The sequence below is a fragment of the Triturus cristatus genome, chromosome 2_2 (genome assembly GCF_964204655.1).
Source record: "Triturus cristatus chromosome 2_2, aTriCri1.1, whole genome shotgun sequence".
Taxonomy (NCBI): Eukaryota; Metazoa; Chordata; class Amphibia; order Caudata; family Salamandridae; genus Triturus; species Triturus cristatus.
In genome coordinates, this window is record NC_140582.1 from 45,165,553 (window position 1) to 45,192,708 (window position 27,156).

Sequence of the window (27,156 nt, forward strand, 5' to 3'; positions counted from 1 at the left end):
GGCAAAAATCCTCACACCCCTGTTTAAAGAAACGGTCATGCTTGAAGTAATCCCAGACTCTCAACAGGGCAGTAGTATCCAACCCATCTACAAGAATGGTCCCCCTGACTATCCTGCTAACTATCACCTCATATGTCTAACTGATGTGGAGGGGAAAATCTTTGCAATGTGTTAACTTAAGGAATTGAGAGATTGGGCTGACTCACTAAAGGTAATTTCGATCTTTCAAAGCGGGTTTAGAAGAGGCCAGTCAATGATTACCAATCTAATATCCGTCACACTGCTAGCAGAGAAAGCTAAACAAAAAAAACAAAGGTTACAAATTTGCTTCATAGACTTGAAAGCTGCTTTTAACTCTGTCCCCCGTAACATACTTTGTAAAAAGCTGGCAGCTTGGGGTATACCAAAAAACTACTGAGCATGATTGTTCTGTTATATTCAAACATGTGGTCACAAGAGAAAATGTGGGATGGCCTTTGTACTACACTTGGTGGTTTGAAGCAAGGTTGTATTCTAGCTCCTTGCTTCTTCAATCTTTTTATGGCGGATTTGCCTTTCTATTTACAGAATGCCCATTCACCAAATCTTTCTGAGCAAACATAAAATACTTGCAGTATGCCTATGATACAGTATTGCTTAGCCACACCCCAATAGGTCTACAGCGGCTAATAAGTTCTTTTAACAATTATATTTTAGCAAATGGCTTACAATTGAATATTTAAAAAAACTAAATTATGACAATAAGGTCAAACAATCAATCAATTCGTCTTTATTCGATCATATTAAAAAAGATCATAAAAGCACATATAAATAGATCACATTTAAAACTAATTTCATAATTCTGTTTTAAAAAAGATACAAATAATTCATCACAATTTCTGCAATAAAGACGAAAATGCATAAAATATTAAAAGGAAGAAATAAGCCTTTTCATGTACTAACTCTTGGTACTTAGGTTATAATTTTTACATACTCAGTAGCCTGCATGCTGACCCTTTCCTCTTCTTCATGCAAGCCCACAGGAATGACGCGACTAAATATCATACCAGAGGGTCGGGAAGTGTTTTCAGGAAGTATAATGCTACCCGACACTGCTTAAAATTCATTTTCTTTAAAATTAGTTTAAGGTAGACAGTTCTTTCCCTCTCGTATAGGCTGCAGAATAGGAATATATGCAATTCTGTTTGAGGTGATAAATTATCACAGGGACACAAACATAAGTCAGCGTGGTTATATGTTTTTTCCGGATAGCCTATCATTAAAGGTATCAGGTTAGTATGAAACCTTAATAATATAAATCTGTGTTGCATCCTGTTTACATTAGTTAAATAGAAAAAGTCTCCTCCATTTGGTGGTGGGTTGAGGCTATATACCCGAGCTGCATATCTTTCATTTTGTTGTACTCTTCGTTTGTAGTTGGTCTTCGACATAAACATATCACTCACTCTCTGTTTGGAAACCTTCTTACAGGCTAAGGGGTCTTTAAAAAGTTTGTGGAGACCAATCTCCATTAGCCGTGACTCTACATAGTTGAGCCACCTAGACCTCTTTCATTTGTCCATTGCTAAACAACTCCTTAGTATTGACTGATTCAATGGAACTGTATCTCGCCTCCAAATTGAGTGCCAGAGGAGGAGTGGGGCTAGCTGGATACAGTCTGAAATATAAGGTATGTCCAGTTCCAAGTGTAAGATACCATTTGAAAAGGAGGAGAGTAAACCCACTACAGATTTAAAGAATGTATTTTCAATAGTTTGTAGTGGTGTCGTTGCTACCATACCCCACACCCCAGCTCCATAGGTCGCTGCTGCTTCAACTCTAGCCTGATATATATTTTTTATCGGTGTTAGTGGTGTAGCCCCCAATTTTCTAGCAAAACTTTTTAAGGCAACGATACCCCTCTCCATCACCATCTTTCTACCCTCCATTAGTTTTGCCCACAGCAAATCTTTGTCAAAAAGGATACCCAGATAGGGAATCGAGTTGACTATCTCGATTTTTTGCGCCCCTGCACAAAAGTGCAGTACCTTTTCTTTCTTTGTGGCCCTTGCTATTAGTACAAACGACCTGGATTGGTTCACTTTTAGCTTAAGTGAATCCATAAAGGAGACATATTCAGTAATCAGCCTTTGTAGCCCAATCCCTGTTCTGGCGATTAAAACCGCATCATCTGCGTAGGCCAATAAAGGTAGCATTTGATCATCGAAAAGTGGAACATCCCTAGTAGCCACTGTCAATGCCTTTTCTACTCCATTTGTATATAGGGAAAAAGAAAAGGGGCCAGTACACACCCTTGCCTTACACCCCAGGAGATTCTGAAAAAACGCGTGCAATCTCCATTTTTGGTGTAACGCACTGAAGCTGTTGCATTTGCATATGATTGCCTAATAAAATTTAATATGGCAGGTTCAACCCCCCCATCGTTTCCATTATGGACCATAGCTTATCATGGGCCACGCAATCAAATGCTGCGCTAAGGTCCATGAAGGCCATGTACAATTTGCCGTCCTTCATTCTGGTGTACTTTTCTATTGTCAATGCTAAATTTTGACACCGATCTACAGTCCCCCTTCCCTGCTGGAAGCCATACTGGGCCTGTATCAAGATCTTATTTTCTCTTCCCCAGTCCTCTAAACGAATAAGGAGAAGGCGGCCCATAAGCTTTGATGTTGTATCCAGTACAATAAGGTCAATTACACAAGCTAGGTATGTATGGAAAGTAAATGGACTAGAGATTGAAACAGTAAAAACCTACCAATACTTGGGAGACACATTTGATGATAGGGTTACCTTTAAATACCATTTTACAAATTTAAAGGCCAAAGCTACATCTCTTGCCTTCGGGGAACAACCTTTACAACGCAACTTTTACAACGCACTACACTTACAACGCATTTTTTACAACGCAAAATCCATTACAACGCATGACATTACAACGCATGACACTACAACGCATTTTTAAAAACTACCTTTACAACGCATTCCATTACAACGCATACTACCATTACAACGCATACCATTACAATGCATAATATAGTAATTTTTACCCCTATACTATCCAACACTTACCCTACTGTTGCACCCCCTGGAGTTAGAATAGTAATTTTTACCCCTACACTATCCAACATTTACCCTACTGTTGCACCCCCTGGAGTTAGAATAGTAATTTTTAACCCTATACTATCCAACACTTACCCTACTGTTGCACCCCCTGGAGTTAGAATAGTAATTTTTACCCCTATACTATCCAACACTTACCCTACTGTTGCACCCCCTGGAGTTAGAATAGTAATTTTTACCCCTATACTATCCAACACTTACCCTACTGTTGCACCCCCTGGAGTTAGAATAGTAATTTTTACCCCTATACTATCTAATACTTACCTTAAATGCAATTTAATATTATGCGTTGTAATGGTATGCGTTGTAAAGGTAGTATGCGTTGTAATGGAAATGCGTTGTAAAGGTAGTTTTTAAAAATGCGTTGTAGTGTCCTGCGTTGTAATGTCATGCGTTGTAATGGATTGTGCGTTGTAAAAAAAGCGTTGTAAGTGCATGCGTTGTAAAAGTGTGCGTTGTAACGTACATCCCTTGCCTTCGCTTTTAGAGTCCTTCGAGACAAACTCCCATGCCCCAGTCACAAGCATTTAGTTAGATGCCCGCCTTGGCCTACGGGTCTGTAATTTTTGAGGCAAGGATTCTAACATTTTAGATAATTTACAAATTAAGGTTATAAAATCAAATTTTAGAAATTCCAAAAATATTGGGCATGCAAATATCTGATCACTGGTAAGGCAATCGGCATTCCTAAAAAGCTTATATTTCTTTTTTTAATCTGATTCTGGTAGCCTTGCAAAACGGTTTTGGTAAGAATTGACTAAATCCGACCATGCAACTGGGTGGAGGTCTTACATTTAATCTTCAACCATATGATGATTGGAGCAGAAATAGAATTATTTTTAAAAATCTTTTAAATCGATCTACCATCATCTTATCTCTGATACTGGATAAGGATAAGGAGGCTGTCTCAGCAAAAAAACATGCCTGGTCGATGATTTATTCTTTTAATAAAAAGAAGCCCCAACCTTATCTACTGCTCCATCTTCAGCCATTTATTGAGGAAAATTCTTTAAAAATAAGATTTGGTCAATATCCGACAAAGTATGGAACCTCAAGATGGATTTGCAACTGGCCAATGCCAATACGTGTGTTTTCCGGCCGACTAGTACAGCTGTATGAGCGAGCAAGTACGATGCAAGCTACATGAGATTCACCTACCGAGTCGTTTCCGGGTCCGAACCGCTCCGTACGTCTCGGTCAGAAGCTAACCGTGGCATGCAATGGATGTGATTTACAACCGAGCCAGTACGATGCACGTGTCGGAAACCTGTGCGAGCCGGAGTGTCCAGCTCGCAAAAGTTCCTGGAGTCGGACTTCGGGGGTTCCCGTCGGACCCCCTGACACCCGCAGCCCTACAACTCGGACACAGGGGGAGACCTATGGGTCTCCCCAACACAGGCATGTACAGCGCGGATGGCACCGACTCGTACCCACTGTAGGGGGCGCACTTGTTCGAGACATACCCATTCAGTCAATGGGAGCGCATGTGCGCGTCGTACGACCGGCTCCCATTGACTTCTATGGGAGTCCGACCGATCCGAGTCCGACAGCATACGGCCGCATCGTACTCGCTCGGTCGGACTGTAGGGGTCCGGCTCGGTCAGAAAACACTCCGGATCCGACTCGGTCGGAGTGCTTTCCGACCCGGATCAGAATCGGCCCCATATTGTGTGTATATGCACTTGCCTATTAAAGGAAAGGGAAGCATTGTTGAAACCCATTTTTAAGGAACAAGGGGTGAGAACTTGTCGTTAAGCAATAATCTTATGCCTTGCTGGAAAATTAATCCATTTAAATAGACCATTTTTCAATAAGATTCTTATAGCAGAAACAAAACTAAAGTCTGTATTAAAAATAAAGGGCATTGAGTAATTTTATCCATTTATTTTAATACTGTTTATAGCACAGTGGAATAAGCATGTATGTACTTTATAGTTGTGGAGTTAAGATAAAAGGATAAGATACTGAGCGTTTAGAAGCATGGAGATATTTTATTAGTAAAAAAATGACCATGGAAACCTATGATAATTAAAGACAACAGTATCAATGTTCTAGTGCAGCATGCTATCCTTAATATCTGTTGAAAATGATGAAATTTAAGAGGTCTTTCCTTATTTCATCTATTTATACATTTGATTATAATTGATTCTTTGTACTACTGTGATTACAGCTGTTAATGATCTAAATATTGTAATGATTTTTATTAATCAATCAATAAAGATTTTACACATAGACATGTGAGCATAGAATGGATTGGGAGCAATGTCTTCCAGTTGAGCTGTGCATTCATCACATAGATCCATAGATTGTTTAGACCCTTGGGGACTTATTTGAGTTTTGGTAGATAGAGTACTCCACCAAACACATGGAAGAGTACTCTGTCCATCAAAGTGCCTATTTCTCAGCCTCTGTAGGGATGGGGAAAGTGCCATGATTCAGACAGCAAAGCCTACAGTGGCTAGGCCAATAGAAGCTATTAACCAACGGCCTGATTGACAATAGATGTCAGACCATCCACCCTATTTTGCTCAGACATTCTAATTCCATTTTTCCTGCTTGAGGAAACATGACCCCTACCCCCCGGGAGAAAGCTCTGAGCATGTCGGGCATATTAGTTTTTTTATTTTCACATAACAAAATTACACTTCAGCAGTTTGTTTTTCGAAACAAAAACATTTTTGCATTGAACTTGGCATTTAAATAGCAAAGAATCAGTGCTTTCAGAAAATCCAGACAAAGATCTGTAAATATGATATCTGTACTCGACCAGGCCAGCAAAGTATATATCTCAGATGACCTGGCAGAATAGAATACAACCCGACAAACAAGAAATAATCCCCTTTGGTACTGGCAGCTGTGTCTTCCAGTGGGCTACACCTTTGTGTCTCAGGGTCAACTTCAAAGACAGTCAAGTCACTTGGTTTGAAGAAACTGTCTTCCATATTTTGCACCTTTGTTGCTCCTGGGCAAACTTTAACGGTTTATGAAGTCAATCAGTATTTTCTGCAAGCTGTATGTTACAGAGGGTTTTATCTGATTCAATCCTTATGAACTCCATTGACACCTAATACCACATTGGTGAGGAACCTCTCCCTGGACTTCACAGACTTGTATAACCTAGGAAGTAGCACCTTTTGGTTGAGTTGTACCTCTACCACTCCTGGTTTGGCCATTTACAGTGATATTGGCTAGCAAACATAGTTTACTTGAATTATCCAGTTAAAGATGTAACTGTGAAAAAAGAAGCTCTCAAAAACTACATGAAAGATCAAAGTTCCACCTTCATTTCACTGATTGAATCTTTACCCTATACTCAATTTCTCCATTCCAGCACTCGTCCCCTGTTCCCCTTCTATCTACCAACTTTTGCCTCACCATTACTCCCACTGCCTCCTCTCTGTATTTTTCTTGACTATCATCCTGCCTACCGCACCTTTAATGCTGCAGTTTTAGTATTCCCCCATTCTCCTTCTATCTTCTCCTCCTTCAGTAAGATCCTTGCTCTCTTTCATGCCTATAGTATATGCTATTCTCACACCTCACTTCACTCACATCTATTCAATATCTTACTCTCCAGAACCACCCTGGTTGATCTTCCTGGGACTTTCAATCCTTCTCCCATGCAGGCTCCACTGCTATCCAGATACGAGGGAGCACCAAAATTTCCTCTTACCCCTTGGAATACGTCCCCTTCCTGTCCTCACTATAACTATTTAGTCTGAATTGTAGTCATTGCTAGACTGTCAAACAAGAACAGCACTTACATCTATTAACCTATGTTGGGTTGCACACTCGAACTCTTCATTATTCTCTTTATCACTGAAACCTTGCTAATGGGATGATACATCACCCGCACTGCAGGCATAAGATAATATCACCAGGCTACATAACACGGACATCATCCAAGAAGAAAGGTGATGCATTAGTGATGATGTTCAAGAACCCCTTACCAGTCTTAAGGATCACGACATCACAGAATCAAACTGTGAATCCTTCTTCACTGCTCAAATTTACTAACCCCAGGCTCATTCTTATTGTTCTACCAAACTCCACTCTGTATTCCTCACAGATGCTCAATTTGAGATGTTTGCTGGCACCGTGATTGGTCACCATAATGTATGTGTTCTTGGAAACCATAGAGCCTATGTGAACAAGGCAACCTCCACCAGTCCTCTTCTTTCCTTTATAACCAAGAAAATCTTGAGTTGCAAATACATTTTGCGAACCCTGTGCACACTGCTTAGCATTCTCGTAACCATAAAAGGTGATGAGAGGATGCTTGCAATAAGTCTAACCACTGGAAGTCGCTTAGGGTAGCATTCCAAACTATCATTCTTTATCCCACCATGCCATCTCGGTTTGGGCTCAGACATATGTAAATCAGTCTTGACCCTAATAGAAACAGAATAGCCTGAACTGCCAGGACAGGTCCTCCCTAAACTAGAACATAAGCAACACTGTTGATGCTTTAGGTTCCTCACCATTATGTATTACACTAAGAGGAATGTATTGCATCTCCTGGAGCAACTACCACATCCTCATTTCAGCCTGAACCTGCAAAGGACATCAGCTGCAAAATTCACTTTAGATCCAAGCTTGACTTTAGATCCTGGATGATGTCTTATGTCAATGTCTTATAGTCTTTATTTTCTACCTATTTGTCTTTGGACCTCTTCATGACAGCTCAGAAAACTCCAGCTACATCTTCAGGCTGCCTTTGAAACTGTGTTTCTTCTCCGTCTATCTAAGAATCAGTAATAATGCCAGAATGCAAGTTAGATTAACTCTGATGTGAAACTATTAAACCTGAATCTGGGGGGGCGTGGCCAGGCTACCAATGGTGTAAGACACACCTCAGGTTTTCCACTCCCCCACAACCGGCCAACACTGATCCTGTAGCAACAGGAGGACCCGGAAAATGCCCATAGAAGACTGCTTCAACCATCTACCCACTGTTTACTACTATCTGACTGTGCTGGGGGGGTCGCTGTGATAGATTGACGGACCGGCTGGCCTCTACCCAAGGAGCAATTGTGGCTCGAGTCCCCATCCTAAAGCCCATGGGGAGCTCACCTGCTACTCCTGGGTGTCCTCGGCCGACCTTCTGCCTGTCTCCTGGATCCTTGGAGACGTCCAGTCTCTTGTCACCGCTGGAGAGGTGGACAGGTTCCCTTCTGGCTCCTCCTCTATGCCCCAGGGGACAGCCTGCCCACGGACCCAATTTGACCCGCTCTGCCATTTTGTCACTTCAGGGCCTGCTTGCGGGCCCTGCCTGAGGAGCGACTGGGAGCTTGAGCCTGAGTTCCTCCTGAGCTCCCCATCCATGATCATACCTAGGGCACTGTCACGCCAAAATGACCCCCCCCCGCCTCCAAGGAAACAGAGAGGGCCCGAATGAACCATGGAGCGGTGAGACCGAAGGGCCTGAACTGTTTGCCTCCTGACCCCGGGCCCACCGAGGTGGTGCGCGTTGCACCCAGGAGTCCATCTCCTACCATTGCCTGTGGACTATGCAGACATCCCCCTCACCGAGCCCAGCCCTGGGTGGCTGGCAACCTCCCTGTGGAGTATCTGTCTGTGCTGCGCCTGAGGCCTCAATAGTGTTGGCTGCCTGATACGGAGTGTTGGGGCCCCAACGATCCTCTGAGGCCGCCCCATTTCTAGCAGTGTTGTCCCATGGCACCTTCCTGGCAGTGGCAGTATGCATACAGGGTTGCAGCTTTCTACATTCCTCGAAACATCACTGGGAGCCATAACCTTATCTCTGTCCCACTCAGATGACCCACACTGGTGGACACTGACTTGACCAGGGACTGCGCCACTAAGGTAAGGGGTGATTGGCTGCAATATCAAGCAGCAGCCCTCTTTCCCCTGCCACTGCATCAGGGCCTGGACCTAGCCCTACTTATGTGCCCTTGCTGCAACCCTTGTCACCTTGGGCCTTGACTCCCAGCTGCCTGGGGGCCTCACCTCTGGTCTCCAACCCCCTCTCTGCTGCCAGGGCCCCTGCTTGGCTAATCTCCTTGGAATACCTCAAGGACATACTGAACCCGCACGTTGACCTGACCTTGATTTCCCTTTGGGGTCTCTTGCATGCCCTGCCCCCACCTCTACACACCAGCCAGCACAGAGGACACTCTGCTGGGCATCTCTTTGTACACCTTGTTCCTGCAATCCAGTTTGGGGGGGCCCATGTGCCAATTGGCCTCCCTGGATGGCTTCTGCCCTCAGGTCTAGCTAAGGCGCTCTTCGAACTTCCACGAGTGCTGCAGAGGCTGGGGGCACCATACTGATAGGAGCCAGTGCGCCTTCCTCTTCTCACACCTGAGACCTCCCAATCCTATGCCCAACCAGGAGAGACGACCTCGGATCTGAGCAGGCTCCAACCCATACAGGGCGCCTGTCATGAGTGGGCCAGTCCACAGCGAAGTAACATCTACCCTGACCATTGTCTTCTGTCAAGGCAAACCTACGGCCTTTGCCGGAGGGTCACACTTGGCTGGGGCCTCTAGCAGACCATGTCCCACATAAAAACTGGCAAGGAGGTGACAGTCGCTTCATCCATAGATAATATGGTTGCCTTCATGTGGCTTTAGTCGGACTCTTCGACCTCAGTCCTCACGAACCTCCCACAAGCAACAGCCCCTGGCGAACCTGTAACGAGCCCTCTTACACAGGCTTTCATGAATAACTTTCTGCAAGAGATAAAAACGAAGATTGGCTTCATCAAATCCAAATTCCAGGCCTGCCTCCATGACCTCAGGCGGGACGTTGCAGAAATTGGGGGACGGGTTGATGACCTGAAGTGCACAATAGATACAAGCTCGGAAGACCAAGAGAACTTGTGGCATAAAATGGCTGCTCTCAAAGAGCAACACATTAACCTCCAACTAAAGTAGGAGCAGGAGGAACAATCTCATCAGGGGGATTCCCAGAGGGGCGGAGAGGGCAAACATCATGGCATTCACGGACGATCTCCTCCAGATGATATGGGGTGATGATGATGCCTCCCCGCCGTCCCTGGATAGAGCTTATTGAGTTGCTGCTGTGCGGGGTCACTCAGACTTTTTTCCTGACATTCTCACACCGGTACACTTCTTCGCGGAAAAGTAGGCCATCTTACAGGCTGCAAGGGGCAAGGCAGAGCTGGTCTATAAAGGACACCATTTCCAAATCTTCCAGGACATCGCCCCTGTGATGCTGCGGCACTGTAGAGACTTCAAGCCCATCACAGATGAGCTGCGTGACCTCAACATCGAATGCCAGTGGGGCCATCCCTTTGTTCTAATCTTTACTTGGCAAGGTAAATGCCCAGTGTTCTGCTCTTTACGAGCTGCAAAACAACTCCTGCACATTCCACTAACCTCCTGAGGTGCCAGCTCAGCCCCATCTCATGCTTCATCCAGAAGAACCATTAGAACGGCCGGCTAGACAAGTGCTGCTGATCAGTCTAAAATGGTGGGTTGGGTGCAGCAGACATTGAGCTTTACTACCGAGCCTCACATCTCCTAGTTATCAATGACTGGCTGAGTTGGGGTTGGTATGACCTAGCGTATCAACAGGAACTGGCAGCACCAGGGCTCAACAATGTACTACACCTGCTATATGGAGGGCCCATCGTGACTAATATTTCGAAAGTCATGTGGACAGTATTCTTAATCTGGGTGGCTGCAAATAAACGGGACAAGACCCTGAAGCAGCAAACCTCCCTCCCCCATGGCAAGACTGCTGGCTAAGCAAAACTGCCCAGCTGGAGGGTTTTCGGAAGTGGGATGAATTGGGATCATCACCTTAGGGGATGTTTGGAGTGGGTCATATATTCAATCTTTTAAGGACCTACAACATCACTCATACATACCCAAGTTCACAAATACGTGCAACTCAGCAAGCCTTGATAAATCTATCAGGCTGAGCGCCTTGATTTAACAGAATTTAGCCTGCGCGTAAATCGCAGCAGACTTTTACAGGTTTACCGTTCACTGATCTGTAATGCCCCCAATACACTTGAGTACCTTATATAGAGGTGGGAAGGATGGGTTGAGATCCTGGACGAGATAGAATGGAGAGAGGAGTGCATGACCTCCTGAGAACTAGCCATCTCCTTTCGCCTTCAATTGATCCAGTTTAGTACCTACACATGACTTATCTCACTTCACAATGTCTCTGGCATGCTGGTAAACTCACCAAAAACAGGTGTGCCAATTGTCTACATCGAGGGGCCAAATACAAACTGTCAGCTAACAGTGTCCTACTAGGTCTCCTAGGAGACTTGTGAGGTACCCAGGGCGGCGGGGGGAGGGTGCAAGCAAGTGGGCATGGTGAAAATCATAACCAGTAGAGACATTACATGCAAATGGTAGTCTTCAACCCCATCTACCTTGAATAAATGGAGAGCAGTAATGGACTGGAATGCGTACCTAGAAGAACCTATATACAAAGCCAAAGGCTATCCCAAGAAATATCATAAGATCTGGGGGCAACCAGGGGGGAACATCATGGTCTATCAAACTCTAAAGACTATTGACTCCTATTAGGGGTAGGTACAATGGCTTATGCAATAGAGATTCAATTTTGAATCCGCAATTCTGCAATTCTGACATGCTTTCTCATTATAAATGTTGGAAATAAAATCAATAAAATGTGGTTATTAAAAAAAAGCAAACCACTAGTATTGCATTACCGAAGGAACACAAGCAAACAAAGGATGTCTTTAAATAATAAATGAATTCTGTAATTCTGACAGCCCATCCTCCAGCCTCACCAATATCCTGAAAAGTTTATGATTAATCTCAGTGACCGCATTTTCAAAAAGCAATTAATCTTAAGTCCCATTTTCTTAGAAAGCTGGTTGGTGATCTCAATTCTCTCCTGTCATCTTTCAACCCTACTAACACTGACCTCTACATGCTTTCATTCTGAATTAATGACAAAGCGCACCTAACCAAGGCCAGTCATATTCCAATCTCACCTACAAATACGTGCCCTTACAAAATCTTCAAAAACATGTTCCCCAGAGTCTCAGTTCCTGACAGGCAGCCATATAACTCATACATTTCTATTTATCACTTTCATCTAGGAAGTTCGCCACTGACCTAAAACCTCACACAGACCTTTCCTAAAGAAATGTAGACTTGACCTGATGGATTCAAAAAATTAAAAGCTCAGAGCCAATTGACCATTAATGGTTGAACTTATTGAAAATACTGTATTTACTCAAATCTAAGCCTTTCTAGAAGAAAATGTCCTCTAAGACATACAAATATGATTCTGGCCTGACTGAGAAAGAGATTCAACCTTGACTGCTATAAGGAATGATCACATGAATATTGTTAACTCTAAAGGAGTTGCTACCATCCTCCTTCTGAACCACTCTTCTGCATTTGACAAGATGGATCACAAAGTATTCTTCCACAGAACAAAGAACATGAGAATTCAGGGAATGAATCAAGACTGGATCACATCTGATTATGCTGAGAGAGTCCAAGGTTTCAGCACCTTGCACATCTTGTGTAGGCATCCCCCAGAATTGGCAGCTCAGGCTGGACTGTTCCCATGATGCACAGGGTCAAGACTGGTTTGCATATAGCTGTGTCTGAACTGGGGTGGCGAAGAGAGCTAGAGAACGATGATGGATTCAACCCAGAGCTGTGACTGGGGGTGAGTATCTGAAAAGTTTCAGCGCTCCGTCCATCATCTCCTTGTGTTTGCTTTGTTCGCCCTAAGTTAGCAGGGTATGCCCAGATGTGGGTCCCTTGCTCACTTTGCCAATGGATTCAAGTTAGCCTGGCTGATGAGGCTCTTAGCCCAGAACCATTCCCAGGATGCTTGTTTCTGGTCCAGGGAAGACATGGCTTGGCAGTTTGGGCTGGACGGTTCCCATGAGGCAAAGGGTCAAGACTGATTTGCATATAGCTGTGTCTGAACTGGGGTGGCGAAGTGAGCTAGAGAACGATGATAGATTCAACCCAGAGCTGTGACTGGGGGTGAATGCCTAAAAAGTTTCAGCACTCCGTCCATCATCTCCTTGTGTTTGCTTTGTTTGCCCTAAGTTGGCAGGGTATGCCCAGACGTGGGTTCCTTGCTCACTTTGCCACTGGATTGAAAGTAGCCTGGCTGATGAGGGCTGTTAGCCTGAAACTGGTTCCAGGTTGCTTGTTTCTGGTCCAGGGAAGACATGGCTTGGCAGTTTGAGCTAGACTGTTCCCATGAGGAACAGGGTCAAGACTGATTTGCATATAGCTGTGTCTGAACTGGGGTGGCGAAGTGAGTTAGAGAACGATGATGGATTCAACCCAGATCTGTGACTGGGGGTGGGTGCCTGACAAGTTTCAGCGCTCCGTCCATCATCTCCTGTGTTTTCTTTGTTCGCCCCAAGTTGGCAGGTTATGCCCAGACGTCGGTCCCTTGCTCACTTTGCCACTGGATTTTCAAGCTAGCCTGGCTGATGAGGGCTGTTAGCCCGAAACCAGTCCCAGGATTCTTGTTTCCGTTCCAGGGAAGACATGGCTTGGCAGTTTGGGCTGGACTGTTCCCATGAGGCACAGGGTCAAGACCGATTTGTATATACCTGTGTCTGAACTGGGGTGGCGAAGTGAGCTAGAGAACGATGATGAATTCAACCCAGATCTGTGACTTGGGGTGAGTGTCTGAAAAGTCTCAGCACTCCGTCCATCATGTCCTTGTGTTTGCATCCTCCAGGGATCTACCATCATCCTTCTATCTACTCTTCAGCTTACAGCTTAGCCTTTTTTAAGAGCACATCAACTGATTGAACTTGACTTTCTATAACTACCTCAATGTCACTTAAATTTCTCCAAAGTAAGAGAAACTCTTTGAACTGGACTCCCTTGTCCGCAGCCAGTGCAAAACAGTAGTCATCTGCTAAATGTTGTAGAACCACCTCAAGTTGAACTCCCCAAAGTCAGAATTTCTTTATTGAGCATGCTGGTTGAGATATGAATGCACAAATACAACAGCCACAGGACCTTTGATCTAGGACAACCCAATGACTAAAGTTTAAAATAAGGGAGTAATCAGGGCCCTTACCTTTCCTTCTCAATGCAGTTTAACTATGTGACAAAAGACAGCTTTAGTTTCATAAGAACAGTAAACAGAACGTTTTCAAAACTACTTTCCGATCATAGAGTGCACACCACGATTGCATGAGTGCTGTCATGCCTAGACTAGACAAATGATGTCTTACTTTGGGATACCATAATACCTGCTCACAAGACTGCAACAAAACGAGATGCAGCAGGTGGAAAAGTTCTGGACTTTTGACCATGAGACATTATCCACGGTGTCAAAATTCTAATTTATCTTCCAACTTCAATAAAGATTTCCTTCAAGGTAATTAGTTCTGCTCAAGGGGAGATTCATGGCTCATAACCAATTAACCAGCAGAGAAGGAAGCACCTTTCCAAAATGGCTCAGCTCTTGCTCATCCTTATGTTCAGAGAACTGGGCATTGCTGGTAGCTAATTTGTTACCGAATGTCTCCTACATGAATAAGAATACTCAATAGCCATGTAGAAATATGGAAATCAATAAAAGCCTAGCTCGTCCACAAGCTCACAAAATTGCAGGTATACAGAATAAAATGGTTTGGCAGTTATTCAAAAACAACTATCCTGCGTGTCTCAATCTGTTCTAAGTCCAGCAACAATCTGACTGTGACATGAGTGCACATCTGAATCTCGCATGCAACATCTAACATTTTATATAGGTTATATATTAAACCCACACTCCTTCAGCCATACATAAGAAATTACACAGCTACTCAACTATCTAGAAATGAAGTTGGGGCAATGGTAGGTGTATACAGAAGTTTACAAATGCCCCAGTAAAATTCAATACAGCTCCATCACTACCTTGCAACTTCTTGATGTCTGTAGGTCGACTGGATCTCTCCTATCACTGCAATACAGCACAATCTAGAGCCCGGTGTCCAGTCCTTGCAGTTCAGCCTGTAGATCCCTTCCAAACAAGAGTCAAGCTGCTACCTTTCGAAGCCATGTAACGCAGCCTGGAGTCCTTGCCCTAGATTATAGCTTGAAGTCCTGGAGCCATATCTTAGCCTTGAACACTTGCCATGCAACAAGTTCACAATGCCCATTCAGCATGGTGGAGTGACGTTGTCAAGCAGCTCATCTAAAGCACTAGTTCTGCCCACACCCTTTAGTCTCACATGGATGCTGACCATGCCATATAACTTGCATCCCTTGCATGGCAGCACAGCTTGGAACCCTTGTCCTTAAGCAAAGCCTCGAATTATGGGTCTGCAGCACAGCCTTGAGCCATCCCCCTGCACTACAGCTTTGAGCTGCTGCATCCAATTATTAATTTATCTTCATATAGCAAAAGCTGGACTTCTATCCAGCAACACACCCTGGAGCCATAGCTTGTAGCATGGCATGAAGTATAGGTCAAAGAGCAGCATGGAGGCTTTGCCCTGCAGCAGAGCCTGAAGCCCTTGTCCTGCAGCACACCTGGTAGCCATTGTCCTGTAAATCAGCATGAATCCCTCTCCATGCCTCACAGCCTGGGTCAATGGCTCATTAGCACTTCGTGAAAACCTTGACAGCAGCACAGTTAGATGCATAAATTAGGGGTGGGTCATGGAATTTGACTCCGCTGAGTTATTTTAAAAACTCCAGTGAGCTGAAACAGGCACGTCACGCTGTGGGATTTAGCGCCAGTAGTGCGTTTGGCACTGAAAACTAAGCGTGAACTGCTCCACATGGTGTGGGGGCACAGCTATCAAGATTTTTTTTGCTGATGCTAGAGTAGATTTTCTACTTGAGTGGCAGCCTTCTGACCACGAACAGTAACAACCGCCCGCGTCAGGAAAATCTCACTGGATGTCCTCTTAGCGACCAGAATTGTGCTAGGAGATACCAAATCTCACAAGCTCTCGCTAATGTACCAATATGGAGCTGCGCATAAGAAACACAATTTCACCCTGCTGAGATAGGTGGGATTTGACCGTCGCCAACATTCCACCAATTCTACAGGTGGAAGAGAATATTCTTCCAATCCTGCATAAAATTATGGTTCTCCTAGGCCGTGCAGCCTGATACAATGCATTACATCACATCACCAGAGCAGTGAGTGGGATCCTGTTAGCTATGCTTAGCACGTCCAGGGTTCACATGTGTGATGGGAAACAGACTTAAGGTGCAGGAAGTTAGCCCTAAGGGTAGGGGTGCCCTGCTGTTAAGGAGTCAGTGACGTAAACACACTACATCACAATAGGGAACAAGACGTAGGATGCAATGCAGTCAATACCATGAAGCACGCTGAACAGTCACACACGGACAAGGACAATTGCGGGCTAAGTGAAGGGCTACATCAGGGGGCAGATTTATGAGGCCCTTGCGCCTCATTTACGCCGCCGTTGCATCACTTTTGTGACGCAGCGGCGGCGCAAATCCTGCGCCATGCTGCGGGGCATTTACAACGTGACGCATCTGGGAGATGCGCCACGTTGTAAAGCCCTGCGCCAGCAGTAGGCGTACCTGTGCAGGGGGGGCGTTCCGTCGCAGGAACGCCTCCTAAAAGTGGCTGAGTGAAATCTACAAGATTTCAAAACCCTGCGCCTGCTTGAAGCAGGCGTAAGGATTGACGCAGCATTGTGAAGATAGGTCCCCCAAAGCATTGCTGGAGCTGCGTCGCGCTTGCGACGCAACTCCAGCAATGCGCCACTTTTACGGCACAGATGCGTCACGCATCTGTGCCGTTTTTGCCCCAATGCGGCGCATCCATGGTGGCGGAGCTGTGGCGCACAATAAATGGAGCATCCCTGCTGATATGCAGGGATGCGCCAGTTATTATAAATCTGCCCCCAGGTGTTTATACGGGACATTGAGCAGTATACAAGCAACGTGGGACTGGTGTCTCAAAATGCACTGAGTAGCGAGCTGAGCTGTGAGGTGCAGGGGATGGCACGCAGGACAGGAGCCAGAGGCGAAACTAGAGCCAAACTTCTGGGGCGGGGGGGTGTGTTTTTATGGGGCTACTAAAGATTTCGGGGGGGGGGCTAATTCTTCAAGCAATAGGGAGAGTGGAGATGTGGGGGCTCTAAGAAGGGGTGAAAACACAACAAAGCCTTGTTAGCAAGTAAATGGTCTTCTAAGACCTGTGAAGTACTCAGGTGCGGCCACAATAAGACGGTCCCCAGCCCGGGAAGCTGTCTGACACACACGACGGGGGTGGGTGGGGGTGTCTGAGGCCCTTTGAGCCCAATGGGCGTTGCACGCCTGACAGGTGCAGGAGATGGGTGTGTCCAGGCAGAATATAGTTAGCAGATGAGTGATACAGGTGATACAGGTGATGGTTGAGGGGGCTCCCGATGAAGCACGCAGGCAGTAACTGCGAGGTGGAGTACTGAGGCACACTGCCTGGAAAGGCAATCCCAAGGCCTGCAGCGCCAGCTAGCAGTTGAACCTGTGTATTGGTTCTTCGCCTCGATGATTCCTAGTTCGGAGAGCCACCCTAGAGTGACTCTAAATCAGACACCCTTGAAGTGCAGAACAATGTGTGGGCCCATGTGGCGATATCTTGTTTGCCCCAGAGGATGACAGGGGCTGGAATCTTAATTTTTTCAAATCCTGTGACATTATGCAGGAAGTAGCTGATCGCAAAATCCTTCAGCATTTTGCTTTTGCAGGGCTGTCAAATCTTGCAAGAGCAACAAGATTACTTGAGAGAGAGATGCAAAAATAACAATATGCCTATTGATCTATGCAGCTTACCGTTACGTTCCTCTTCTCTCGATTTGAAATAAGGTGATTGACCTGGATGGAAGCAAGAATACAGAATTAGAAGGTTGATGAGTGGCCTTGGCAAAAGACACAAGAACACCAACTCTGACAGGCCCAGAGGCGGAGGGCAAAGGACACAAATAGCGCGACTTGAAAGGGTTTAATGACTGCTCAAACAGGGGACTAGTTGTAAAGAAATTTCATTAGAGCATGTTAGATACACCATATAAAAAATAGATTTTTAAGAAAGGAATTTCACCTTGTGGGGACACATTTTTGGGGTTGTATCCAGGAAAATGCACAATTTTTTAATTGTCCCATTGAGTGTATGCACAGCGTACAAGCCTGGGCTGTTAGTGGTTATAGCTGCTTTATCATAGCAGTTCTCATACCAGAAAGATACATTATTTATTTGGTAGGAAGACCATTATGTTGGGACATGGAGTCAGAGCAGAATCTGGGAGAAAAGAAACAGATTGCATATGATAGCAAACTATGGGGTATAGTCACAAAGAATTGGCACAGGGCAGCGCTACAGGTCATTTTGATGCGCTGCCCTACGCCAATTCAAAGGACAGAAATGCACCGTACTTACAAGATGTGGTGCATTGCTGTCCTTTCAGCCAACACCCGCACACAAATGGCAGCAGTGCGCCAATGCAGGCCCCCTTGCCCCATAGTTCAAGGGTGTCTGTGTTGTTGGCATGATCATTTTTGTGCAGGTAGGAGTGCCTTCCTGCACAAAAACAATCATGTGAGGTGTTCTCCTCATTCTATGTGTGCTGCAGAATGCATCACACATGGTGAGAGGAAAAAAATGAGGAGAAATGTAAACAGTTTTTGGCACTGACCCATATTCACGATATGTTGTAAATCTAGAGCAGTGTCAAAATCCATGGTTGTTGCGTGGGAACACCCACAGCAAAATCCATGGCACGCCTCCCTGCTGTAATGTAAGGCAACACAGCGACTTGTGCTACATGGCCCTTCACCTTATATACAAGGCCATGAAAAGCCAAGGCTTTGCGTGCCCTTGTACATATGGGCCTGCATTGAGCAGCATCAGAGCATCAAAAAGTGACGCCCCAGTGGTGCTTGGGGCTTGTAAATATGTCCCTTAGGGGCCTATTTACAAGGAATTGGCATAGGGCAGCTCCAAAAATCATCTTGCTGCACTGCCCTATACCAATTCGAAAGGACAGGAATGAACCATATTTACAAGATACAGTGCATTTCTGCCCGTTCAGCCAGCGCAGGTGCATATTTTGCAGACGTGCACCGATGCCGACACCCTTGCACCATGGTACAAGGGTGTCCCTGTTGTTGTCACAGTTGTTTTTCTGCAGGTAGAGGCACCTTCCTGCACAAAAACAATCACAAGAGGTATTTTCCTCTTTCCATGTGGGCTGCAGAATACAGAAGACGTGGCAAGAGGAAAAAACAAGGGGAAATGTAAACATTTCTCCTCGTCATGCCTGCTCTAGTGAGGCACAAGGTTTTGGCACTGCCCCAGGGTTACCTGATGCTGTAAATCTTGGGCAGCACGCAGAGTAATACAAGGCAGCAACTTGAGCTGCCTTGCCTTACTCCATATCTACAAGGTCATGAAAAGCCACGCAGGGTGTCTTTAAGTGGCCTTGTATATATGGCTAAGGCCTGTGCGCCACCAGAATGTCACCAAAAGTGAGGTTCTGGGGTCGCATAGGACTTGAAAATATGCCTCTTAGGGGAATATGTACAAAGAATTGACATAGGGCAGTGCCACTAGTCATTTTGCTGTGCTGCCCTACGCCAATTCGAAAGGACAGGTAAGCACTGTATTTACAAAATAACATGTATTCCTGTCCATTCAGCCAGTGCCTGCGCAAAAATTGCAGCCTGGCACCAATGCAGGCACCCATGTGAAATGGTGCAAGGGTGTCTGTGTTGTTGGCATGACTGTTTTTGTGCAGGTAGGAGTACCCTCCTGCACTAAAACAATCACAAGAGGCCCTCACTTCCGGGACACTGAGATTGCACACGCCGACAGCTTGACCTCAGGCAGGAACTGTTTAAGGCCTCCGCCTGATCCCTTTGACTGATACTCACAGATTGAAAGAGTGCACACTTTCCATGGTCATATGGGTACAATCTAACTCATGATCAACTACCAATCTTATATATCTGTATATAAACTGCAGTGACTTTTCAGATTACGATTTAATCTTAGGCTCATCAACAGGTTTGCATGGTCCACAGGTTCAGTCTGACAACCAGTTTCTGGATCTCCAAATTTTTCTAAAATTGTTTCTACTTGTTAACTCCATACCAAGATATTATCTAACCTTAAAGAAGTCACTTTGTCTTTAATAAATCATAAATTTGAAAAGAATCCTTGTTTTATGGACTGACTTTGCTTGGACTTCCATTTAGTTATTTGGTATCTAGGTCAATCACAAGAGGTATTTTCCTTCTTCTATGGGTACTGCAGAATATAGCACATGTGGAAAGAGGAAAAAATTAGGAAAAATGTAAATATTGCTCCTCGCTGCTTCTGCTCTGAGGAGGTGTAATTTTTTGGAGCTGTTAAAATTCACGCTATGTTGTAAATCAGGAGCAGTGTCAAAATCCATGGGTGTTGCGTGGGAACACGCACAGCAGTACCCATGGCAAGCCTCCCTGCTACAATGTAAGGCAACACAGTGACTTGCGCTACGTGGCCTTACACCTTATCTACCAGGCCATGAAAAACCATGCAGGGTTGCTATGCATCACCTTGTAGATATGGGCTTGCACTGTGCACCACGGGAATGTCACAAAATGTGTCCTTCCGGTGGTGCACAGGGCTTGTAACTATGACAATTAATTTGTAACTGGGTCTCCCTCCTTAGACATCTGTTCCAGGGCAAGAATCATTTGCCTAGAGGTCTTTTTTCTCTGGAAGCCTGTATCATTTAAGGCAGGCAGAAAGTTCTAGGGTTGTGGGCGATGCACATGGCGGATTCTAACATTTAGCTGGACACACACAAGGTGGCAGACACAAGGAAGTGATGTTAAGAGTGTAAGAGTAGAAAACAGTCAAAGATTAGGGGCAAACCAGTGCTTAATTTGTGCCGGTGCTTGCCGGTGCTTAGCACCGGCACTTATCTGACAGGGCCGGGTCTACATTGCCAACTTGAACTCACATCAAAGACACAACTGCACTCGCTGCACGTGCCATCATATTTCATTGTAAAATAATTGACTGACTTACTGCGGTGTTGTTCAAACTAGTACGGTCTCCCGAGTCCCCCTGGTGAAGATAAGTGTTGCTAATATGCTCATCCTGAGGCTACAGCCAACACGCAATAGACCCTCCATAATATCCATGCATATTTTCCCTTGGTTCAGTGTTTGCAGTCCCCTGATTGGGCTGTAGGGGTAGGAGCTGCGGCAGCCTGTGTAACCTTTTTTTCCAAATTAAATTCCGACCACGCCCCGCTGAACCAGTTCAGACATCAAGGCAGAGGCGGGCATTGTTACCTGCAGAAGCAGCAGGCTGCAGGCTTCTTAAAATTGGCAGTGCAGTGCCACCAGTAAAGTAAAGCAGACAGTAAGTAAAATTGAAACTATCCATCCAATGCTGCTTTTTTTCGGTGACCTGGTATGGTTATGATGAACCGGGTAGTCTGAGTCCGCCACCCGAGCATTCATGTGACCGATGCAGGGCGGGGCACAGGCACCGTGTGCAGCCTGAGTGAGCAGCATGAGCACTAGCCAGGTCAAGAGGCTGGAAGGGCAGGGCTGTGGCCTCTTAACCCCTGATACAGTTGTAAAGTAAATCAGTAAGTAAAATACAAACCATCTAACGCTGCTTTTTATCGAGCGTGGTGACTTGGATGGTTTGGATTTTCCTTACTGGTTTAGTGTACAACTGTATCAGGAGTTAAGGGCATGGCCCTGCCCTTCCAGCCTCCTGACCTGACTAGTGCTCAGGCTCACATGGTGCCCTGCCCGTCGGCGATTGCTCGGGCCTCGGACTCGGTTCATTATAATCCGGGCGGGGCACCATGTGCAGCCTGAGCACTAATCAGGTCAGGAGGCTGGAAGGGCAGGGTCTTGCCCTGGCCTTAACCCCTGATACAGTTGTAAAGACTCTGCCCACCACATGTCAGAACGTCTGGTTTTACACCACATATTTCTCACAGGTTTTTCTCCCACTTGTATTCACATAATTTGTAAAAAGTCCCATTGTTTACCCCCTCGCTGTCGCGTTACACCCACTTTCTTAACATAGCCTTCCAGTCCGATTTTTGCTTTTCACTCCTCTATCTTTGTATCTGTGCTGTCTGTGTTTTCACCATTGCAGTGCTCCATTTGGTTGTAGGATTGTATCATGTAAGGGTATTGGAAATACATTTTTCCCTACGTATAGTATTTACTGTACTGTTGACTACAGAGCATGGAACACGTTGTGGGTAACATAATTATTGTTTGTATGAAACAAAAGCTAGAGGAGGAGAGCAGTTATCTCACAGGGAAAGAAATCCAAGAAGGAGGTGGGTATGCAGTGCAAAGGTGGTAAAGGGGCTCGAGGGTGAAAAGATAGAGCTAAAAGCAGGAAGAGGGGCACATGTCAAATTTGATGGAAAAAGGCAGTGGATGGTGACTGTTGAGTGGGAAAAGTTGAGATCGACTCCAAGTAGATCACGAGACAAAAATACTTGATAGCCAAGGGCTCACCAGAAAATAACGAGACACCTAGGGTTTGGTTGGTGCAGTTTAAAATCAAGGATGCCACTAACATGTGAAATGTCTGGGGGCATACATGACACACTGACTGTGCTGGGTTTCCGTAGCTCTCGTTCTTTGAAAATAATCTTAATATAGGGCAGAATTCCGTTACACAGAATGTGTACTCTCAAGAAGGTGTTCTTCCATCACCAAATTACCTACATAGAAGTACTTGTAAAATCCATACTCATGACCTGAACATTCGCAGATGTCAACAGAGAGCTTTAAACTTGTGGACTCCTTCTGACAGTATTTGTTAAACACCACTGTGTCCTATGTCATTTTAAAAAGAAAGGTTTCTCCCACACATTGCAAATCAGTTTTTGTGCTCAAATACATCCTGCATTGGTGACAGATTGGGAGGTAATCTTGCCTAAAACAGTATTAAAAACAAAGTACAATTTGAGCCGAATGCAATAGGTTAGCTCCGCAGTTTGTGAATGATAAACGTGCCACAAATCACAGGTGTAAAGTGAGGTTTGTGCACTCCCATGTGTAAATTGCACATAATTATAATTTCAGGGAGGTGCAACTCGAAATTGGATGCAATTTACACGTATGCTAAATAACTACGGGCTAGTGGTGATTAGCAGGCGCAAAATGTTCAGCCTGCAATTTTCAGGTCATGTATATATATTTATGCATTATTCATTTTCTTTCATTTTATTGTTGTTTGTTTCATTTTCAGTACTTTAAAATGTAATGTATGCTTGACAGAAATGTATAACTGCCCTATCATTTTGCCGCTTGATAACATCCCACCATGTAGCATTGCACCCTCATACGGCTCTCCTCGTCCCAATCATAAAGTAGTGTGTGAGGGGGTAATGATTGAGAGTCAAAGGACGGATACATGCAAGGGAGAAGGATAGATCTAATGGTAATAGTAGGAAGAGACTGGAATCGAGTTTACCAGGGACAAAAGCAAGGTCAAGGTAAGGACAGGGTATCTTTTGTTGACATGGAAGGCAGTGATAGTGAAGGCCGGAGGGAATGTGTTTGAGAGAAGTAGATAGAGATGAGAAAGAAGAGAAGAGAATAACATACACAGATGTGATTAGTAAGTGGGAGGGGAGGGAGGGCGATAGGGAAATAGTACGCGCACAACGAAACACTCACTCCCCTTCACTTCTGGCACCCCTCATCGCCCACTGGGCCCAAGAATATCCAAACATCGGTTATGTTGTCCAAGGCGTAGATTTTTATTCACATCAAATCATATAAATCTACACACCCACTGGGGGAGTAAAGTACTACTTGGAATATATCAACAGATTTTTGCGACATCCACATGCCAAAGGCAGTAAGTCATTAGGCATAGCATTATAATTGATTTCAGCTTCGCAGTACACTTGTACTTAAATTTGTTGGCCGACTCGGCCGACCCACTCAGCTGAGCACATTGCGCCGGCAGGCACCAATGCGCTACAGCAAACATTGTCACATGTCAAAGGCAGAAAGGAAATTAGTCATAACATTATAATTGATTTTGCTTCGCCATACACATGTACTTAAATTTGTTGGCCGACCCACTCAGCTGCGCACATTGTGCCGGCAGGCCCCAACGCGCTACAGCAAACATTGAATTGCTTGAAATACTGGGCACCGCATAGCGCACTGGCCCACCGAGGTACCTGAACACAGGCCGCTTCCCAAAGAGTCCACACAATCCATACGTTGCGGGATAAGGCAGTAGAGACAGGTCCACCAGCAGGTCAGTCCCCTCCCCGCCTATCCACTGCACAGTTCCATCGTACCCCCTCTTGGGATTCATCCAGTCGCTGAACCACCATTGCTGGGCATGCCCCCTTTGGCGTTAACTGCCAGCTCTCCGCCCTTCTCTTCTGCCGGGTGGGTGGGTGGTTTCCGACGTTCTTGCGGCTTCCCTGGGTCCAAAGAGACAAAGAGGAGGAGACTCCAGGGATGCCGCCTTATATACCCCAAGGAAATTAGTTTCGGTTTCCAACCGCATAACACACGTCATCACGAAATCTGACCACCAGAACCATCCCCTCAAACTGCAGCTCGGTTTCATGGCGCGACTAAGGGCGCCCCTCCTCTAGGCGAGGGGGCCGCCTGGTCATAGTACGCGCACAACAAAACACTCACTCCCCTTCACTTCTGACACCCCTCATCGCCCACTGGGCCCAAGAATATCCAAACATCGGTTATGTTGTCCAAGGCGTAGATTTTTATTCACATCAAATCATATAAATCTACACACCCACTAGGGGAGTAAAGTACTACTTGGAATATATCAACAGATTTTTGCGACATCCACATGTCAAAGGCAGTAAGTCATTAGGCATAGCATTATAATTGATTTCAGCTTCGCAGTACACTTGTACTTAAATTTGTTGGCCGACTCGGCCGACCCACTCAGCTGCGCACATTGTGCCGGCAGGCCCCAACGCGCTACAGCAAACATTGAATTGCTTGAAATTCTGGGCACCGCATAGCGCACCGGCCCACCGAGGTACCTGAACACAGGCCACCTCCCAAAAAGTCCACACAATCCATACGTTGCGGGATAAGGCAGTAGAGACAGGTCCACCAGCAGGTCAGTCCCCTCCCCGCCTATCCACTGCACAGTTCCATCGTACCCCCTCTTGGGATTCATCCAGTCGCTGAACCACCATTGCTGGGCATGCCCCCTTTGGCGTTAACTGCCAGCGCTGCGCCACAGGGCGAGAAGGTCCCTGGCGCACTCGCCCTCCCCCCTCTACCTGGCGCTGGCTGTGCTCAGGAATAGCCCCCAGCACAGTGTGGACAAAGATCGCCATCCCCTAGGCAGACAGATGCACCCCATCCTCCTGGAACAAATCCTTCATTCCGGGATATAGCAATTCGTGTCTAATAGTACCCATGAAGGGCTTTACTAAAATGCTTTTATGCAATGGTTCAACTTTTCACCGATTCGTTCATGCCATTACCGGAACCCCACCAGCCCATTCGTATAATCACTTCCGACCACAATATTGTTGCCTTTGAAGGGAATGCACTTGAAAATGCTCGTGAAAACTTCACTGCATGTCCGGTAAGAAATTAACATTGGCATTACCAGTCGGCATTGCGTCAAGTAGCCCATACACTTGAACGCCCAGCTATGCCCATTGCGCCGGCAGGCCCCAATGCGCTACAGCCAACAGATAACCCTTAGCTGCACACGTTGCGCCGGCAGGCCCCAACGCACTACAGCAACAGATAAACATCCCGCTGGTCGTCCCATTGCGCCGACAGGCCCCCGCGTGCCCCAGCAAACAGATACATAACTTCGGTGGGGAGGGGGGGGGACGGGGGAGCACCGCACACCACATCGGCCCACTGGGCAGTGTTTACTCTGAGCCAGTGGAAGCCCGTGCTGACCACTTAAGTTATCAATGGGCGACCGGCACTTATATGTTATAGTGCGCTTCTTAGCAGCAGAAATCTGGGCACCTGCCATCCCTTTTTTTTTTTTTTTTTTATGTAATTACCGCCACTAGGATACCCATCCCAGGTGTAACCCCCCACACCTGGCCAGCTTGTACCGGAGGTGAAAGTGTACCGCACCCCCCTACCTACTCTTGAGTGTGACCTGCTTCCCAGCCAACGACCACGACCTTCGTAATAGACCATAGGGGCTCCACTTCCCACTGCGTTCTTATTGGCTCCATTTATCAGGAATGCTAACTTGCTAGTAAACCAAGTACTCCGAAAACTGAGCACGTGCATGTTAACAGCACCGAAATAGCAAGACGGGTGCACTGGAAATGAAGCGAGATATGTATAGACAGCCTCTATTATCCTGGCAGCAAGCCGCACAATCCCCCCGCTGTTGAGTATTGCTATGCTTTTGCAAAGGGTAAAGAGTGATACTATACCATGAACCTACTCTTATTCCTGGAGCCGAGCATATGGAATATATTAAGGTACTCCTATCCATTGTATTAAGGTACTCTCACACCTTGCACCGACAGTGCGCCACGCTCCTGGGGGTGCACTCCGCTTTACTTTTAGCTGTAAGACAAGCCACCTAACTAGAGCGCCATAAACATATGACATATGCAATGAAGCATCCGGTATGCCGTTATTGGTAGCAGGCGTTCTAGCCACCCCACCTGCACAGCTCCGTGAACCCAGTAAAGCACGCCAAAAGCCCCAACAGAAAAATTAGGAATATACGAGAATTGTTGAAATTCAAACAACCCTTATCCCAGGGTTGCAAGAATAGCCACTGCTCGGAGCACTAACTCCGCCCTTGGCTTAACAGCAGACCCATTGCTAATTAAGAATGTGAATGAGCCAATCAATTATCTAAACGGATAGCAGAAAAATTAGGAAAATACGAGAATTGTTGAAATTCAAACAACCGTTATCCCAGGGTTGCAAGAATAGCCACTGCTTGGCGCACTAACTCAGCCCTTGGCTTAACAGCATACCCATTGCTAATTAAGAATGTGAATGAGCCAATCAAATATCTAAACGGATAGTTGCTGATATATAGTTACTCGCCACCAATTTTCCATGGCAGTCCCTGGCT

At 45.7% G+C, this 27,156-nt stretch overlaps 1 long non-coding RNA gene across 1 annotated transcript in view; it reads right to left on the reverse strand.

The window, feature by feature from the left end:
- Positions 1 to 19,966, reverse strand: part of LOC146861808 (uncharacterized) — a 145,548-nt gene extending 125,582 nt beyond the window's left edge. The window contains exon 1 of the long non-coding RNA XR_014978342.1: positions 17,874 to 19,966. This is a non-coding gene — a long non-coding RNA (uncharacterized LOC146861808). The remainder of the gene's footprint in view (positions 1 to 17,873) is intronic.
- Positions 19,967 to 27,156: the final 7,190 nt, after the last annotated feature.